At 39.6% G+C, this 16580-nt stretch overlaps 1 protein-coding gene across 1 annotated transcript in view; it reads left to right on the forward strand.

The window, feature by feature from the left end:
• The first annotated feature begins 8 nt into the window (after positions 1–8).
• Positions 9–16580, forward strand: part of EZH2 (enhancer of zeste 2 polycomb repressive complex 2 subunit) — a 75690-nt gene continuing 59118 nt past the window's right edge. Inside the window, exon 1 of the mRNA XM_011989550.1 lies at positions 9–320. The gene's annotated coding sequence lies outside the window, so the exon portion shown is untranslated. The remainder of the gene's footprint in view (positions 321–16580) is intronic.

The following is a 16580-nucleotide window of genomic DNA, read 5'->3' on the forward strand; positions in this document are numbered from 1 at the left end:
ACCGCGGAACGACGTTCGCCGCGGGGAACTCGGAGTAGCTTCGCCTGTGACGTTTCCCCAGGACGCACCCCGAAATCCCCCTGAGCTCCGGCGGTCGCGGGCTGCCCTCGCCGCCTGGTCTGGCTTTATGCTAAGTTTGAGGGAAGAGTCGAGCTGTTCTGCTCTCTATTGATTGTGTTTTTGGAGGGCTTCCTGTTGAATTCCCACTTCATTGTGTACATCCCCTTCCACTCCCCCCAAAAATCTGTGCCACAGGGTTACTTTTTGAAAGCGGGAGGAATCGAGAAGCACGATCTTTTAGAAAACTTGGTGAACGCCTAGTGAGTTCCCACTTTCTAAAGAATCGTAATCCTTAAACATTACAAGCTGTTTTGGCCAACTTGTGTGATACATCTGAGAATGGCGACAGGTGCTAACGAAATCAACTGTCATTCAGCCAGAGATTATTTCCCAAATCCCGACGGGTTGAATGAGGATGAGGTGGTAGAAGTAGGTGATCAAAATAGAATGGCTATGACAAATGTGTGTTTAGATTATATGGTTAGCAGTTTCTTAGTAATTGGTCTCGTTTTCTGTGAACAATAGCTTTGGTGATTCAGAAAAGACTGGATGCAGAAATGTTTGTTGCCTAAGAAATTTAACGTGTGCTGTCCACAGTTAAACTTCCTTTGTTTATCACACAGTATCTGTAACATTTAAATTCATTTGGAAATAAAAATGTATCTTTGATGTTTACTTAAAGGCTTGCTTTTTAGGGTTCAAGGAAGTTATTAGCTTAATTTTGTGGAGTTTTGATGTCACCATAAAACAGCATTTAATAAACCTTTGAAAAACACGAATGTAGTCACGGTTGAATGTAGTCAATACTTTTAGGGGTTTTGGAGTTTATTTTCTATTACTCTTCATAAACATTAGCAACTAATTCATATTTAAGAATACGGATCAAGTGTGTAATCCTAACTTGTTTATTTGTAAATTTTATTTGCAAGAAAACAGAAGTATTTAAGATATATTTTAATGTTCTATTCATGGTCTCTAAAGTTAGGAATAGGTAGGATTCTAGTCATAGATATAAAGCATGTTGTTCTCTCTTTTTGGAGATGTGTTGGGTTATGTAATATTTAAGGTTTCCCGGAAACAGGAACATTGCATCTTAAATTCTCGTTTTTGTGGAAAGTGAGTATATTCCAGGAAAACAAGTTAGAAAAACATAGGCGTTCTTCTGGTTTCACTGTCCTATGTGATAAAGATCTAATGTGCATCTACTAACTATGGTTTCGTAAAAATGGAGACAAATAAGTGCAGTATAAATTTATTACATATATTTTGGAGAGTGTTGACACCACTGTACAGGCATTCCAGGTGCTGGTCTAAGTGTTGAGACATTATAACAAAAAAATAACGTTTATATTAGTTACTAATAATTCTGTATTAAAAAATCCTATTAATAATCTTGTCCATTATGAGATGAGCTAGTTATGCAGATATTTGGCAGAAAATCGGATATTTTAAGATAATCTTTTTTTTTGAGACAGAGCCTTGCTCTGTCGTCCAGGCTGGAGTGCAATGGCCCTATCTGGGCTCACTACAATCTCTGTCTCCTGGGTTTAAGGAATTCCCCTGCCTCAACCACCCGAGTAGCTGGAACTACAGGCACGCACCATGACACCCGGCTAATTTTTTTATTTTTAGCAGAGGCGGGGTTTCACCATATTGGCCAGGCTGATCTCGAACTCCTGACCTCAAGTGATTTACCCGCCTCCACTTCCCAAAGTGCTGATCCAGATGTGAGCCACCATGCCCAGCCTAGGATAAAAATTTCTAACTTTGCCCTTGCGTGTTCTGTATTTGATAATTACTATTCTTTGTACTTGCCGTGAGATATTTTGAAAAACATCTCTTTGGGAAATTGGTTTAAAAATTCATCTTAAATTATTTTCTGGTACAACTCAGAATGTATTTAGTCAGTTTAAGTAGCAGTGACTTAAAAAAAAAAAAACACTTGTTTATCTAGTGTAGTTAGAAAAAGTTCTGATACTTTGATACCTAGCTTTGCCTTGCACAGATACATATAAGTGAATATCTTTATGTTGGCCGTTTAAAAATTTTAGGCAAATTTCTCCAAGTCCTATTGGAATTTTCCCAGGATATCTTCCTGCTTTTGAGGTAGTGTGCTCAAGGATTGTGAATTTGTTTCAGTATTACCCTTTACATGAACAGTGATTGAGAAAGTTGATCTGCTTTTTAAAAACCAACAAGGACAAATCCTCCAATATAATGTTTTCTGTGGTTAATTAGCAATGATTTATGGATTAGCCTTGAAGTCTTTATATCAGTATAGATGAAAAATTTTCTGTAAATCATGATAGATTCTATACGAGTAGGTGAAATCTTCCGGGGAGAGCATAAGTGAAGAGCAGCAATTCATTAAATTCAGAGAAAGGTTCATGGTCAGATGATACATACTTTACCTTCTGGAGGTCTTCCCTGAATTCCCAGACACTCTTGTGTTTCCACAGGGCTTTGATCATATTTTATTGTAGCATGAGTCAATTGTATTGTAATCACTTGTTTATGCATCCCTCCCTTCCCTACACTCAAAGTGCCTCCTGGTAGAGGCTCTGTCTTATTTTTTTCTTTGTATACCTAGCACCTACATTGGTAGTTGCTAGAGAATAGGGGTTTTAAATATAGTTGAATGAATTAACGAAATATGAAAAATGTAGGGAAATAATTTGACTAAGGAACTTGCAAAGTGTACAGGGTATATTAGTATTAATGTGAGGAACTTTGAGAGGTGTTTTTCTCCCTCTTTAATAGGGAATGATTACAAAGAAAAATAATTGTCAAGGTGAACAAGTTCCAAGTTTTTCCCAGTTATAATCTGTAGTATTGAAAATTAGATATCTTTTAGATGCAACTGTTACACTCGGGCAACTGGAGAGAACTTGATGAATCATCTGGATATTTAGTAATAGTATCGGCTTAATTTGATTTAATGTTAATATTGATGATCCCTTTACAAAAATACAAGGAAGGGAAAGGGCAAGGGCGAGAGAGGGTAGTAGATCTTTTAACTGAAAAGCTGTTTTGTTATAATTCATGAGTTCTTTATTGGAGTAAATTGAGGTAGGTTTTGGAGCTAAAACTGAAGGATGTGACAGTGTAATTGAATCATTTATTGGGATGCTTTTCATCATTCTTTTAAAATGATTTAAATATGGATTAGCAAATTTAGTGATACCTCAAAAGTTACAGCTGGTAATATTTCTAAGATGGTTGCACCATTCCACATCTTGCCACTGTTCCACTACTTGGTATGAAAATATGACAAATTTGTGTTTAGATTATATGGTTAGCAGTTTCTTAATAATTGATCTTGTTTTCCATTAACAATAGCAAGACAGAACAAGATCATAGCTCACTGCATCCTTGAACTCCTGGGCTCCGGGGATCCTCCTGTCTCAGCCTCCTGAGTAACGTACTACCAGTGCATACCATTGTGCTGGCTAATTTAATTTTTTTATTTTTTGTAGAGATGGGATCCTGCTTCGTTGCCCATGTTGATCTCAAACTCCTGGCCCCAGGCAATCCTTCTGCCTTGGTTTCCTAAAGTATGGGGATGACAGGCTGAGCCACTGTGTCTGACCCAGACACTTTTTTTTTTTGAGACAGAGTCTCGAAAGTGATTCTTGTGCCTCAGCCTTCTGAGTAGCTGGGACTACAAGCGTGTGCTTGGCTAATTTATTTATTTATTTTTTATTTTTTTTGAGACGAAGTCTCACTCTGTCACCCAGGCTGGAGTGCAGTGGCGCCATCTTGGCTCACTGCAACCTCCACCTCCTGGGTTCAAACGATTCTCCTGCCTCAGCCTCCCAAGTAGCTGGGATTACAGGCATGCACCACCACGCCTGGCTAGTTTTTGTATTTTTAGTAGAGATGGGATTTCACCATGTTGGCCAGCTGGTCTCTAACTCCCGACCTCGGGTAATCCACCTGCTCTGGCCTCCCAAAGTACTAGGATTACAGGCGTGAGCCACTATGCCCAGCCTCAGCTAATTTTTATATTTTTAGTAGAGACTGAGTTTCACCATGTTGGCGAGGATGGTCTGGAACTTCTGACCTCAAGTGATTCACCTGCCTCGTCCTCCCAAAGTGGTGGGATTATAGGCATGAGCCACCGCACCCTGCTGTGTGTGTGTGTTTTTTTTTTTGGATACGAAATCTCACTCTTGTTGCCTAGGGTGGAGTGCAGTGGTACAGTCTCCGCTCACTGCAACCTCTGCCTCCTGGGTTCAAGCGATTCTCCTGCCTCAGCCTCCTGAGTAGCTGAAATTACAGGCGCGCACCACCACACCCAGCTAATTTTTGTATTTTTAGTTGAGACAGGGTTTCACCATGTTGGCCAGGCTGGTCTCGAACTGACCTCAGATGATCCACCTGCCTTCGTCTTCCAAAGTGCTGGGGTTACAGGCATGAGGCACTGTACGCCCGGCCTGCATACTTTTTAAACATTTTTAAATTAAAAAAAATTTTTTTTGGAGATAGGGTCTGGTTGTTACCCAGGCTGGAGTGCAGATGCATGATCTCAGCTCACTGCAACCTCTGCCTCCTGGGCTCAAGCGATCCTCCCACCTCAGCCTCCCAAGTAGCTGAGACTACAGGTGCATGCCACCACGCCTGGCTAATTTTTGTATTTTTTGTAGAGAGAGGGTTTGCCATGTTGCTCAGGCTGGTCTTGAACTCTTGAACTCAAGAGATCTGCCTACCTCAGCCTCCCGAAGTGCTGGGATTGTAGGTGTGACCCACCGTACCCAGCTCTTGTTTTTAATTTTTGTAAAAATCACCCTGTGTCTATCAACAGGTGAATTAACAAAATGTGGTATATAAACCAATGAAAACATAAAAGGAGTGAAAGACATAAAAGGAGTGAAATTCTGATATTTCAGAATTTCAAAAGGAAATTTCAAAATAAAAATAAAAACATTTCAAAATATTTCAGACATAAAAGGAGTGAAATTCTGATACATGGATGGACCTGGAGAGTATTATGCTGAGTGAAATAAGCCAGACACAACCTTTCGTACAAAAATACAAAATTGTATGATCTCATTTATATGAGGTAGTTAGAAGAGGCAACTCTATGGAGACAGAAAGTTGAATAGAGGTTACCAGGGCTGTGAGGGGAGAGGTGAATGGGGAGTTATTATTTAATGAATATGGAATTTCTGTTTGGAATGATGAAAAAATTCTGGAGGTGGATAATAGTGATGGTTGAACAATATTTTGAATATACTTAATGCCACAGAATTGTACAGTTAAAAATGGTTACAAATGGTAAATTTTACACTATATATATCTGTATCTATCTCTCTATCTATATATCTTACCAGAATACAAAATTTAGTAACGCACCCCGAAAACCTTTACAGATGAGGAAACGGAAGGAAACTGTCTACAGGGGAGGAGTTAAGAATTTGCCCAGGATTATCCAGTTGGGAATTTGCAATCGGGATCCAAACTTAGTTCTGTTTGACTCCATATTATCTACTCCACATATTATCTGTTCTGTGTTATCTGCTGGCTTTCTGGATGATTAACGATATGTCAGCTGCAAGAAGAATGAGCTTATTTGAATCATTCAGAAAGTTACATTTAAAAGCACGTAATTGTAGTTCGATGGAAGGTACCGTGTGAAACCCTAGACAGACCAAAGGTTAACTTTGAGAATTTCTTTCTCAGCTCAAGTGGTAATAGTATGCATTTGAGAGGGGAGGAGAGTAGAGTTCTAAGGGAGTGGTCTTTGGAGACAGTTTCTTGGGTTCCGATCCTTGAGCTACCAGTTTGTGTCTGGGGTGTTATCCTCTTGATGTCTGAGCATCCCTGTCTAAATTGGTGAGGACAGTGATAACATCTGATAAGGTGGTTGTGAAGATTAAAGGAATTGATACATGTGAAATCCTTAGAACTGTACCTGGCACAAAGCGATAAATGATTTTTAGTTATTGTGCCAATATTATTTTAAAGAGTTGATGTACTTTCTCATTAATGGAACCAAACACTTCTCAAGTTAAAATTATGTGCTTAGGACTGGTAAGTTACAAAAATGATACCACACATGTTTTATCTATTTCAATTCAGAAATGTCTGTTGATTAAATGTGTTCAGTTTAAAGTACTGAAACAATGTAGACATTTATAAAATGAAAGCGTATTGATCCCTGTTACTTCATTCCCTACCTTTAACAGTTTGGTGTATATTCTTCCCCAAATTTTCAAATGTATTAATTTATGAATGTGTAGTTTTACATATATTTTATAAAAATGGGACCAAGTTATTTGGTTCTAACATGACTTTTTTTTTAAGGTTAATACAGAGAGATCTATTTTATTAAAAAATAATTGATATTCCTTTAGGGCTCACTATATGCTTGGTCATTATATAGATACTATAATATAGAGAGATGGAGAGATTAGGTAACAACTAGTTAGTGGTAGAGGAAGGATTTTAATTTGGGCACGTTAGCTTCAAAGTTCTGATCTCTCAGTCAGGGATCATTTTTTGTAAGGCCTGCAAGCTGAGAACATTAACATATTAAAGAGTTGTAAAACAGCATCACCCCACTTCCCTGAAGAATATATAAGGGAGATTTGATACTGCTTGCCAAGCCTAAAATACTTACCATGTGGCCCTTTGCAGAGAATGTTTGCTGCGCCTTGCTCTAAGCCATCCGACTGTACCTCTTTTGTAAGTGGGATGCATAGTATTCCAGTTTATGAATGTGCATTACGCAGCAAACCAATCCATTGTGATTGACATTGTTTTCTCTCCTGAAAAGAAGTGAATATCTTTATGTATCTTTGAGCATTTGTGTTACAATTTTTTATAGAGTTGGCTGTTTCAAGATTATGAACATTTCTAGTTTTAATAGGTGTTGTCAAATTATATTAATTTTTAGTTAAAACAACTGTATGAAGTATAATTTACATACAATAAAAAGCACACATTTGAAGGGTATGATTTGAGGAGTTTTGACACATGTATGCACCTGCACCGCTGCCTCGATCAAGATCTGTAACGGATGCCATCATCTCAGAGTCCTTTCATGCTCCTTTACAGTCGTTCCCTCAACTTTTTTTTTCCCCGCCCCCCGAAATGGAGTCTCGCTCTGTCACCCAGGCTGGAGTGCAGTGGCATGGTCTCGGCTCACTGCAACCTCTGCCTCCTGGGTTCAAGCAATTCTCCTGCCTCAGTCTCCTGAGTAGCTGGGATTACGGGCACCTGCCACCACACCCAGCTAATTTTTGTAGTTTTAGGCGAGATCTCGACTCACTGCAACCTTGACCTCCTGGGCTCAATCAAACCTCTTACCTCAGCCTACCAAGTAGCTAGGACCACAGGCATGTACCACCATGCCCAGCTAACATTATTATTATTATTTTTTTGTAGAGATGGGATCCTCCTGTGTCACCCAGCATGGTCTCCAACTCCTGGGCTCAAATGATTCTGCTTTGGCCTCCCAGAGTGTTGGGATTACAGGCATGAGCCATGGCAGCCAACTTGTAGTAAACTCTCTGAATTAATAATCCATTGTAGGCACATACTACAGTTTTTAAATTCATTTACCCATGGATGGACACATAGGACTGTTGTTAGCTATTGATAAAGCTGCTATGACCATTTGTATGTCTTTCCTGGGTATGTTTTAGTGGTAAATATTGATTTTACTTTGTAAGAAACTGTTAAAACTCTTTTCCAAAATAGTTGTGCCATTTTACATTGAAAGTTACAGTTGTAACTGTGCAGGAGTTACAGTTTCTTCACATTTTCATTGACACTTCCTGTTGCCAGTCTTAAATTTTGGCCATCAAATGATTATTAAGTATCTCATTGTGGGTTTGTGTTTCTCAGATGATCAATGATGTCGGAACATCTTTTCATATGCTTGTTGGCTATTTGTATACTTTTTTTGGTTCAAGCCTTTTGCCCCTTTAAAAAATTGGCTTGTCTGGTTGAGTGGTAAGAGGTCTTTGTATGTTCTGGGTACATAGTCACATTATCTGTCAGATTGTGTTGCAAATATTTTATTCATTTTTGCTTGATTTTGTGTATTTTTAATATAAAGATCAAGTTAAAACTTTAATACGGGAAGCATAATCAGATAAATTATGTGAAACAAATTTTCCTTAATTCACGAGTCATTTAGTGTAACAAAATGTTATGCATTTGCAGAAACATGTAAACTAAAAGGATGTTATTCATATACTGTTAGGTGTATGCCATGATAATTTTTTTTGAATTAAACTAGTTTTGAAAATGATTGTATTTAGTATTTCTCTTCATTTTGCATAATTCAAACCTTTTTATTAGTGAGTTAAATCTTAAACTTCTTCTTCAAAGGATAAATGAGAATATTAAAAGTAAAAAGGGACCTTGATCTTAGAATGTGGTATGTAGAAATGATGATTGCCAAACTTAGTCTGCCTACTTTGACAATCGAGTAAATTATTTTTATTTTTATTTTTATTTTTGAGATGGAGGCTTGCTCTGTCGCCCAGGCTGGAGTGCGGTGGCGTGATCTTGGCTCACTGCAAGCTCTGCTTCCCAGGTTCACGCCATTCTTCTGCCTCAGCCTCTCGTACGTTTTTTTATTATAGAAAAGGAAAGCTTTTCAGAGTATATATACTTGGTTTCTGTACACTATTTTGTTTTTGTAAAGTACCAGTTCTTTTGCTCAACACCTAAATTGCCCCCACATTAAATTTTTAGTTTTTCTTCAATATACAAGTAATACATAACTTTTCCTTTTCCTGTTTAACAAAGAAAAAAATATATAAAGCAAGCTGTCGGACCTCCATTGGGTGTTGTTTACCACCACCGTAGGTGATTGTGGCATTGCCCACCTCAGCCTTCTCATGGCTGTGGATTCAAGTTAAGAAATTCCTGAAGGTAGCATTGTAGGTAGTTTGTAGAACAGCCCAAACTCTCTGAATTAGTATTATCTCTGATAGTTTTCTTTTTTTTTTCTTTGAGGCGGGGTTTTGCTCTGTCACCCAACCTGGATTGCAGTGGCACAATCTTGGCTCACTGCAACCTCCACCTAGGCTGAAACAATCCTCCCACCTCAGTCTCCCGAGTAGCTGGGACCACAGGCACATGCCACCATGCCCAGCTAATTTTTTGTATTTTTGTTAGAGGCAGAGTTTCTCACCGTGTTGCCCAAGTTGGTCTCAGACTCCTGAGCTCAAGCGATTCTCCCATCTTGGCCTCCCAAGGTGCTGGGATTACAGGCATGAGCCGCTGTGCCTGGCTCTGGTAGTTTTCTTATACTTTTCTCCTGTTGAGCTCACTTTGTTTTCTTACTAGTCTACAGGAAATTTAACGTGGAGATTCTGTACCTGTCCTCTTTCTAGAATATCTTCCGTGTTTTAGCATCTCAAGATGCTGTTTAGCTTGTGGCTTGAAACCACCCCTCTCCCATCCCAACCAAATTAAGCATCTTCTTTCCTGCTTAGAAGTACCATAACATGTGTATTAATCTTTTACCTTTTTCTCTCTCCTTCTTCCCTTCATTTTAAGCTCCTTTTTATTATCTGTAGGGCAGAGCTTAGAAAAAGGTTTTTGTACATTGTAAGTACTAATAAAATATTTGTGAAGTTGATTTGGGACTTGGGAGACCTCTCTTCTGTAAGCAACTCAATAAATAATTATTTAAGTACCATCCTCACCCAGTGTACTATGTTAGCTGCTGTTATGATATTGATTACTATAAAATTTTAATGTATATCCTTGGTAGACTGTTGATCAAAGTCAGAAAGCTTGAGAAACTCTGAGGCAAAAAACAACAACAAAAAAAACAATGAAGAGCATGAAATTATTCTGCAAATTGATCTTATGATGATCTTTCTTTTTTTTTTTTTTTTTTTTTTGAGACAGAGTCTCGCTCTGTCACCCAGGCTGGAGTGGAGTGGCACAATCTCAGCTCGTTGCAGCCTCTATCTCCCAGGTTCCAGCAGTTCTTCTGCCTCAGCCTCCCAGGTAGCTGAGATTACAGGCACACGCCACTACGCCTGGCCGATTTTTGTATTTTTAGTAGAGATGGGGTTTCACCATGTTGACCAGTCTCGAACTCCTGACCTCAGGTGATCCGCCCGCCTTGGCCTTGCAAAGTGCTAGGATTACAGGCGTGAGCCACCATGCCTGGCCTCTTTTTTTCTTTTTCTTTTTTTTTGTACCCAGGGTTTCACTCTTGCCCAGGCTGGAGTGTAGTGGCGTGATCATAGCTCACTGCATCCTCAGTCTCCTGGGTTCAAGGGATCCTCCCATCTCAGCCTCCCAAGTAGCTAGGAATAATAGACATGAGACACGATGTCTGGCTGATTTTTTTATTTTTTATTTTTTATAGAGATGGGGTCTTATATGTTGCCCAGGGTGTCCTGCCACCTTGTCCTCCCAAAGCTGTGGAATTATAGGCTTGAATCAGATCCCAGTGATCTCTATCCCTCAGCTGCATTTATATGGGCTAAATTCATACATAGTATATCAAGATGTCTCCAGGAAGTTTAAAAAAAAAAAGGTATCAAAAAGACAATACGTCATGACTGCTTTATCTATTTTAGTGCCTTAGTTTTTGATACTAAAGACTAGACTGAAGAAGTGCTTTAAGCAAATCACAAAAATCTAAGAAAATAGACGGTCAGTTGTTTTTAAACAGTGGAAGAATTTCAATCATAATTAAAGCAGCTTTTGTATTTTTTATGTCATAGCCTATAGTGAAATTTCATATATTCTATTTGTAGATATATGAGTTCCTACCATATATTTGCACATAATAGAACTAATTACTATTTGTCGAGAACCTGCCCTGTGCCTAATATACATGTAGTTTCTAAATGAAAACATTTTACTTTTTTAAAAAGATTGTAAAAAGCACATATTTGTCATGTTTACCATTTAAACATGTAAAGTTCAGTAGTGCAAAATACATTCACATTGTTGCACAACAGATCTCCAGAACTTTTTCATCTTGCAGAACTGAAGTTCTGTACCCATTGAGCACTAATTCCCATTTCCCGCTTCCCCCAAATTCTTGGCAGCCACCTTTCTACTTTCTGTTTCTATGATTTTTGACTATTTTAGATACATGCATGGGATTAAACAGTATTTGCCCCTTTGTGATTAGCTTATTTTGCTTAACATAATGTCATTGAGGTTCATCCATGTTGTAGCATGTGACAGAATTTTTTTCTTTTCTTTAAAGGCTATATATTATTTCGTTGTATGTATAGACCACATTTTAAAATCCATTTATCGTTGGTGGACATTTGGGTTGCTTGGTGATTTGATGATTCGCTATTCATGGTTAGCCAAGAGTAATATGCAATAAATGTTGGTGTACAGATATCTCTTTGAGATCTTGCTTTGAATTCTTTTGGATATACGGTTGCCCATTGAACAACACAGGTTTGAACTGTGTGGATCCATCTATAAGTGGATTTTTTTCAACCAGCCATAGATAGAAAATACACTATTTGGCTGGGTGTGGTGGTTGATACCTGTAATCCCAGCACTTGGAAGGCTAGGGTGGGAGGATCATTTGAGGCCAGGAGTTTGAGACCAGCCTGGACAACATAGTGAGACCTCGTCGCTACAAAAAATACAAAAATTAGCTAGGTGTGGTGGCATGCGCCTGTAGTTTCAGCTACTCAGGAGGCTGAGGCAGGAGGATTGCTTGAGCCCGGGAGGTCAAGGCTGCAGTGAGCTGTTATTCATGCCATTGCACTCCAGCCAGGGGCAACAGAACAAGACCCTGCTCAAAAAAAAAAAGAAAAAAGAAAATATACTATTTGTAGGATGTGAAACTTGTGTATAAGGTGGGTGGGCTTTTTGTATATGCAGGTTCCATAGATCAGATTTTGGAGTTTGAGTATGAGTGAATTTGGATGTATACAGATGGTCCTGGAATCAGTCGTCGTCGTCGTCTTCTTTTTTTTTTTATTATTCGTCTTTTATTTTTTGGAACCAGTCTTCTGCATATGCTGTGGGACGACCGTATATCCAGAATTGCGATTGCTGGATCATATGGTAGTTCTATTTTAATTTTTTGAGTAACCTCAGTATTGTTTTCCATAATGGCTGCACAATTTTTACAGTTCCACCCACAGTGCACAAAGGTTTTGATGTCTCTGCATTCTTGCCAACACTTGTTATTTTCTGTTTTTTTGGTAGTGGCCAACATAATGGGTGTGAGGTGCTATCTCATTGTGGTTTTGATTTGCATTAACAATGTTGAGTATCCTTCATGTTTATTGGCCCCAAATATTTTACTTTTGAATTTATTGAAAATCATGCATTTTAATTATGTAAAACTTAATACCATGCATCATTTGTTAAATAGGAAAGTAGAATTTGTCCTTAGGAATATTATAAAAGATTCTAATAGGGTGAACTTTTTTTTTTCCTCTTTTGAGACAGGGTCTCGCTTTGTCACCCAGGCTGGAATGCAGTGGCTCAGTCTTGGCTTACTGCAGCCTCCACCTCCTGGGTTCAAGTGATTCTCCTGCCTCAGCCTCCTGAGTAGCTGGTATTACAGGTATGCACCACCACACCTGGCTAATTTTTGCATTTTTAGTAGAGACAGGATTTCACCATGTTGGCCAGGCTGATAATAAGATGAACTTTATACTTTTTTTTTTTTTTTTGCGCGACAGAGTCCCACTCTGTCACCTAGGTGCAGTGGCACAATGATGGCTTGCTGCAGCCTTGACCTCCTGGGCTCAAGTGATCCTCCCACCTCAGCCTCTCAAGTATCTGGGCTTACAAGTATGCACCACCACCCCCAGCTAATTTTTGTGTTTTTTGTAGAGATGGGATTTTGTCATGTTGCCCGGGCTGGTCTAGAACTCCTGGGCTCAAGTGACCTCCCACCTTGGAGTCCCCAAGTGCTGGGATTACAGGCATGAGCCACTGCATCTGGCCAGAATTTTATACTTTTTAAACAGTATGCTGATCTACCATTAGATAGGAAAAAACTGCAATCCTTATTCATAAAATTCTGATCTAAAATGTGTTATATTAACATTATTTAATAATGCAAGCAAAATTGGCAAATTTATTTGTAAACCCCATATTGGGCTACTTTGAAAATTATTTATGGATCAGAAAAGGTTGGGAAATACTTTTTTTTTTTTTTTTTTAGACGGAGTCTCGCTCTGTCGCCCAGGCTGGAGCGCAGTGGCCAGATCTCAGCTCACTGTAAGCTCCGCCTCCCGGGTTCACGCCATTCTCCGGCCTCAGCCTCCCGAGTAGCTGGGACTACAGGCGCCCACCACCTCGCCCGGCTAGTTTTTTGTGTTTTTTAGTAGAGACGGGGTTTCACCGTGTTAGCCAGGATGGTCTCGATCTCCTGACCTTGTGATCCGCCCGTCTTGGCCTCCCAAAGTGCTGGGATTACAGGCTTGAGCCACTGCGCCCGGCCGGGAAATACTTTTCTAGAGTAATTGAGCAGGCCCTGTAGATGGCGGAAATGTTGCTTGAACTGGCATAGAGGAAGAAAGTGTTGAATTGCCCCACTTAATTCCTTAAGCAATTTTGCCTCTTTGGAGAATATTTGCCTGAAATAGAGAGCTCAAGTTATGCTATAAAGATTCTTTTTGAAAAATAGAGACAGGGTCTCACGTTGCCTAGGCTGGTCTCAAACTCCTGGGCTCAAGTGACCCTTTCACCTTGGCCTGCCAGAGTGCAGGGATTATAGGCATGAACCATTGGGCCAGACCAAGAAGATATTTTTGAAGGACTACCTCCCACCAATAGCTTGATGGTGTACAAAGAGTGGTAGACTTTGGGTGAGGCTCTGCCATTACAATAGTTGTATTTCCTTGGCAAGTAGCTATTGTGGATCTCTTCTTCATAGTAAGATGAATGAGATGAACAAATAATGAACAACTTGTGTTTATTGAGTATCTACCATGTGTGTGCCTGCAGAGAGGATGTCTTCATTTTGCAGATGAAGTAATTAGTAAATAACTTGCCTAGGTTCCCTCAGCTAGTGGGGCCTTAAAAAATAGGCTTTTATGGCCAAGTGCATTGGCTCACGCCAGTAATCCCAGCACTTTGAGCGGCTGAGGTGGGAGGATTGCTTGAGCCCAGGAGTTCAAGACCAGCCTGGACAACAAAGTGAGGCCCCATGTCTACAAAAAACTAGCCGCATGTGGTGGCATGTGCCTGTAGTCCCAGCTACATGGGAGGGTGAGGTGAGAGGGTCACTTGAGCCTAGAAGGTAGAGGCTGCAGTGAGCAATGTTTGCACCACTGCATTCCAGCCTGTGTGACAGAGTGAGACTGTGTCTCCAAAAAAAAATAGGCTACTGCTGCCTGTGGGGTTCTTTTTAGTGCAAATGCTAGGATTCTAAGCACTTGGTTTCTGTTATCCAGGTAAAACTATTTCTCTGGAGAATTTGATTACCATCACAGGTGGTGGTATGATTCTCCCTAGCTGGCATTTAATCCAGTGGTTATATGCATCTCTCTGAAATTCTTTATCAAGTTAGTCAATTCATAAAACATCTAATGCTGATTATAAGCCTATTACCTTGTTTGTGTCTCTGCGTTATGGGCATAATGGCACCTAAAAGCTTTTACTATAATGGACTATGATGTATCTGAATAAATTATCTTTATAAACAATCAAATGTAAATTGGCGTTCAAATTTACCCAATTTTTCTTATAGAATGTACCCTTGTAGTTAAAGAAATAATTCTTTTTTACCATTTGTCTGGTATGATTTGTTATTCACAAATAGCATGTAACTGGCCAGCTGTACTATACACATTTTCTAGAAAAGAAAATTTCTTCAAATTTCTTATTGGGTGCCTTAGTCTTTTACCCATTCGGGCTATTCAAATAAAGAGTGAGATACTCTCTTATTCTCTAGAAAGAGACATTCTGTACTAATGGAAATGCCAACTTTTAAATCTAGACACCAAAGAAAAAGTCGTGTTTTTCTACCCTCGAGTCTGTAGAGTCTTAATGTCAGCCACTCATCCTGGCCCTCTCATTTTCTTCTTTTCCCATATGGAAATTCTGGGGTGATATAGTTTGGCTCTGTGGCCCCACCCAAATCACGTGTCAAATTGTAATCCCCAAAGTTGGAGGAGGGGTCTGGTGGGAAGTGATTGAATCACGGGGGCAGACTTTTCCCTTGCTGTTCTTGTGATAGTGAGTTCTCGTGAGATCTGGTTGTTAAAAAGTATGTAGCACCTCCCCGTTCGCTCTCTCTTCCTCCAGCACCAGCCATGTATAATGTACTGGCTTCCCCTTTGCCTTCCACTGTGATAAGTTTCCTGAGGCCTCCCCAGCCATGCTTCCTGTACAGACTGCTGAACTGTAAACAAATTAAACCTCTTTTCTTTATAAATTAACCACCCTCAGCTCTTTAGAGCAATGTGAGAATGTACTAATACATAATTCATACCAGAGAAGTGGGGCATTGCAATAAAGATACCTGAAAATGTGGATGCAGCTTTTGGACTGGGTAATGGGCAGAGATTGAAACAGTTTGAAGGGCTCAGAATAAGACAGGAAGATAAGGGAATGTTTGGAACTTCCTAGAGACTTGTTGAATGGTTTTGACCAAAATGCTGATGGTGATATGGACAGAGATGGCCAGGCAGATGAAGTCTCAGATGAAGATGAGGAACTTATTGGGGAACCGGAGTAAAGGTCACTCTTGCTATGTGTTAGTATAGATACTGGCAGCATTGTGCTCCTGCTCTAGGGAGCTGTTGAACTTTAAAATTGAGATGTTTAGGGTATCTGGTGGAAGAAATTTCTGAAAGCAGCGATGTGTTCAAGATGTGGCCTGGCTGCTTCTTAAAAGCCTGTGCTCATTTGCCCTATAAGCAAATAAATGACCTGAAACTGGAACTTATATTTAAAAGGGAAGCAGAACATAAAAGTTTAGAAAATTTGCAGCCTGCCATGTGGTAGAAAAAAATCTCATTTTCTGGGGAGAAATTCAAACTGGCTGCAGAAATTTACATAAGAGGATGATACATGGGGTAAAATTCTTTTTCTTCCCCTAAAAGCCTTGCTGTTAATCTCAAATAGCAGGAAGGTAACTAGGAATTATATAATGAGTTTCCCTGTGCTTGGTCATTTCTTTGTATCATTTCCATAGGTCAGTGGAGACTCAGAAAACCAGTTTCTCTGGGCTTTTGGTAAGTAATGTTATAGTAATCAGTAGATGATAACTTTTGGTAAAACAAATTGTCTTCATCTGTTTTGTGCTGGTATAACAGAATGCCTGAGACTGGGTAATTTTTAAAATTATTTATTTATTTATTGATTTTTGAGATGGAGTTTCGCTCTTTTTGCCCAGGCTGGACTGCAGTGGCATGATCTCAGCCCACTGCAACCTCCGCCTCCTGGGTTCAAGTGATTTTCCTGCATCAGCCTCCCGAGTAGCTGGGATTACGGGTGCCCACCACCATGCCTAGCTAATTTTGTATTTTTAGTAGAGACAGGGTTTCACCATGTTGGCCAGGCTGGTCTTGAGCTCCTGCTCTCAGGTTATCTGCGTG

This window comes from Mandrillus leucophaeus, unplaced genomic scaffold (assembly GCF_000951045.1).
Source record: "Mandrillus leucophaeus isolate KB7577 unplaced genomic scaffold, Mleu.le_1.0 Scaffold357, whole genome shotgun sequence".
Taxonomy (NCBI): Eukaryota; Metazoa; Chordata; class Mammalia; order Primates; family Cercopithecidae; genus Mandrillus; species Mandrillus leucophaeus.